The following is a 4,047-nucleotide window of genomic DNA, read 5'->3' as shown; positions in this document are numbered from 1 at the left end:
GGTGGCCAGGTCCAGGGTCAGTCCCGTTTCAGGTAGCCTGAGCCCCATGCTTCCTGCAACTCTTGCCATGTGGAGCTGTGTAGTCCCCACGTGGACTCCTGCCTCATGAGCCTTTAATTTTAGAAGCGCCGTATCCCCGGTGGCCCAGGCCGGAGTTTTTTCCACGTCCTCTGTGGCCCCTGTTCTGTCTCCCCATCCACACGGCCATCAGATGCAGCTGTTTTTAACAAAGCATTTGTATCGCTGGTTTCTGTCAACTCATCTCTCCATGCCACTAGGCTAGAACTTCAGCCCAGATCACCCCTTCTCAGAGAGGGGACTAGAAAACTGCAGGGCCCAGGTTGGGGGGGGGGGGCTGGTAGAGTACATGTATTCCCAGTTGCAAGGATCTGGGTTCCAGCCCCTGGTCCCCACCTGTAGGGGGAAACTTCATGAGTGGTGGAGCAGGTCTGCAGGTGCCTCTCTGTTTGTCTCCCTCCCTATTATCCCTTCCCCTCTTAGTTTCTTAGGTCTTGCGAGGAGCTTGGAGAGAGGCTCTCCCATTTCCTTCTTTTTAAAAAATATTTATTTATTTATTTATTCCCTTTTGTTGCCCTTGTTTTATTGTTATAGTTATTATTGTTGTTGATGTTGTCATTGTTGGATAGGACAGAGAGAAATGGAGAGAGGAGGGGAAGACAGAGAGGGGGAGAGAAAGACAGACACCTGCAGACCTGCTTCACCGCCTGTGAAACAACTCCCCTGTAGGTGAGTAGCTGGGGTCTCAAACTGGGATCTTACACTGGTCCTTGTACTTTGCGCCACGTGCACTTAACTCACTGTGCTACTGCCCGACTCCCTGCTCTCCCCCTTTCTAAGAGCAGCCTGAAGGAGGGTGAGCTTGCTGTCTGTCTCAAGGCCAAACTGCCTATTGCAAAACAGAGGTGGTTGTTGTTGTTGTTGTTGTTTGTTTGTTTTGCCTCCAGGGTTGTTACTAGGGCTCAGTCCTGAATCCACCACTCCCAGAGACCATTTTGTCCTTTTCTTTTTTCCTATATTTTATTTACAGGACAGAGAGAAATTGAGAAGGGAGGGAGAGATAGAAAGAGAGACACCTGCAGACCTGCTTCACAGTTCCTCCAGCATTTCCCCTGCAGGTAGCTTCAACTGGGTTCCCTCCACTGGTCCCTGTGCTTTGTGCCACATGAGCTTAACCAAATTTTTATGGGGTGCAGAAGGTGGGAGGTCTGGCTTCTGTAATTGCTTCTCCACTGGACATGGGTGTTGGCAGGTGGATCCACACCCCAAGCCTGTCTCTATCTTTCCCTAGTGGGGCAGGGCTCTGGGGAGGGGAGGTTCCAGAACTCATTGGTGAGGTCGTCTGCCCAGGGAAGCCAGGTTGGCATCATGGTAGTGTCTGTAGACTCGGGAACACGTGTGTTCTGTCGGATGTGCGTTTTTGCTTCTCTGCAACCATGCAGGATCCCGTTGGTGGGTCATCTGGCTGCTCTGTGCTTAACTTGTGGAGGGACGACTTCTGCAGGCAGTCCCTGCCCCAGCTCCTCTCCCATGATGGCAGCCAGCATGGGTTCGACAGCAAGCAGTAGCTCCTCCCCCAGACACAGAGCCAGCTGCAGTGCTGAGGCTCAGTACTCCTCATTTCCAACACATGGCATCCTGACTTCTGGAACAAAGAACAATGAGCCCCGAGGACCCATGGGAAGTGGGGTCCAGTTGCTCTGGGGTTCCTCCACTGTGGTCTTTCAAGCGCCCATGGAGCCTCTGGGGGTGGCCCCTCCTCTCTCTTCACACACAGTTGTCTTCCCCTTTTGACAGCCCTGGATATTTTTTTTCTTTAGCATTCCAATTTTTTATATTATCTTTATTTATTTGATAGGGACATCTAGGAATCAAGAGGAAGGGGGAGACAGAGAGGGAGAGAGAGACAGAGAGACACCTGCAGCCCTGCTTCACCACTCATGAAGCTTCCCCCCTGCAGGTGGGGACCAGGAACTTGAACCCAGGTCCTTGCATACTGTAATTTGAGCACTTAACCAGATGCACCATCACCTGGCCCCCAAAAAGAGATTTTTAAAAAACTATTCATTTCAAAGATGATATAATGGGATACACATGACCTGGGATTCTGGGAAATAGATGAACAGAGTAGTGAACACTCTCCTGATTTGCCCTAGGTGGATATTTTAATCTATGTGCCTGGTGGACAGGTGGAGACAGAAAGCCTAAGACTGAATTCCCTTTGTGTTTGCTCTTCTGGCAACTAAAACAGTGGCTATAGTTGTGACTTCCCTGCAGGTGGGGAGCCTGGGGCTCGAACCAGGATCCTTATGCCGGTCCTTACGCTTTGCGCCACGTGCGCTTAACCAGCCCGACTCCCAGTGGCTGTAGTTGCTACCCCTCCTCCCCTCCACATTCCTAAACTAACGGGACTTCTTCTTCTAGCATTTGCCCTTCTTCCGTAGCCAGTCAACAGCATCAGGTTGAGCCCGATGTAAAGTTTCGAGACCTCCTTTGAATCTGGAGAGGTGGCAGTCGTTGACTATGTGGGTCATAGTCTGTCTGGAGCCGCAGGGGCAGTTCGGGTCGTCTCTGGCTCCCCAGCGATGGAACATAGCGGTGCACCGGCCATGGCCTGTTCGATACCGATTGAGGAGGGCCCAATCATAATGTGCTAGGTCAAAGCCGGGTTGACGCTTGCAGGGGTCTGTGATGAGGTGTTTGTTCTTTACCTCAGCTGACTGCCAACTCTGTTTCCAAGAGTCTGGAACAGAGAAGTTCAGTGTAGGCGTAGGGGACCAGATTGGGTGACGAGACGTCAAGCATTGGACAGGGTGGGCGAAGATATCCTTGTATATTGGCAGGTCCGGTCGAGCGTAGACGTGGGAAGTGAACTTAGATGATGCCGCATCCCGACGAATATCTGGCGGGGCGATGTTGCTAAGAACTGGCAGCCATGGAACCGGGGTGGAACGGATGGTTCCAGAAATGATCCTCATGGAGGAATATAATTTGGAATCGACCAAGTGGACATGGGGGCTACGGAACCATCCTGGGGCACAGTATTCTGCAGTGGAATAGCATAATGCCAGAGAGGATGATAACGGGCCTGAGACAATGGAGCTTAGGTAAAAGATGGCTGGGGACTAATGCAGTTGTCTCAAGACTGATACGTGCCAGGCACTTGTTCTCCCCTTTCTTTACCAAGGCCACAGATAAAATGTATAGCAGTTAAGTGAAAGATTGCCTTTGTCTGTGTCTGCCTACGTTGTAATAGTGAACCAAACCTGCCCCCTCCACCCCTTTGGGGAGGGGGACCTCAATAAAACTGTGTGGCTTTTTGAAGGTGCGGGGAGAACTTCCCAGAGTGATCTGAAGTCTCCTACACGCCGGTGTAATAAACTCTCTTTCACTAAGAACTGGCTCAAGTCTTGTGCTTTAGGGATCATTTCTGTAACACTGGTATGTTTGGTTCTAAGGACAGGCACATGCTTCACGCCTTAAGGTAGAGGGAGTAAGGAATAAGGAAGCTGTCTACGGCCATACCACCCTGAACACGCCCGATCTCATCTGATCTCAGGAATAAGGAAGCTTCCGATGGAAGGGATGGGGTATGACACTCTGGTGGTGGGAATTGTATGGAATTGTACCCCTCTTATCCCACAATCTTGTTGATCATGATTAAATCACTAAGAATAAAAAAAGAAGTTGAAAAATAACTAAACACAAAGCAGAACTTGAACTGGAGTTGGTGTATTGCAACTAAAGTAAATACTCTGGGGTAGGGGCAGGGTTCAGGTCCTGGAACATGATGGCGGAGGAGGACCTAGAGGGGGGTGAATTGTTATGTGGAAAACTGAGAAATGTGACACAAGTACAAACTGTTGTGTTTTACTGTTGGCTGTAAACCATGAATGCCCCCCAATAAAGAAAAAATATATTTAAAAAAATATTTTAAAACATACATTTTATTTATTGGATAGAGACAGAAGGAGGCAGGGCTACAGAGTAGCAACTACTGCTCAGTCAACTAGGAATAACAAAGATCAC

Source organism: Erinaceus europaeus, chromosome 21 (genome assembly GCF_950295315.1).
Source record: "Erinaceus europaeus chromosome 21, mEriEur2.1, whole genome shotgun sequence".
In the NCBI taxonomy this organism is placed as follows: domain Eukaryota; kingdom Metazoa; phylum Chordata; class Mammalia; order Eulipotyphla; family Erinaceidae; genus Erinaceus; species Erinaceus europaeus.
This window is presented reverse-complemented; position numbering follows the sequence as displayed.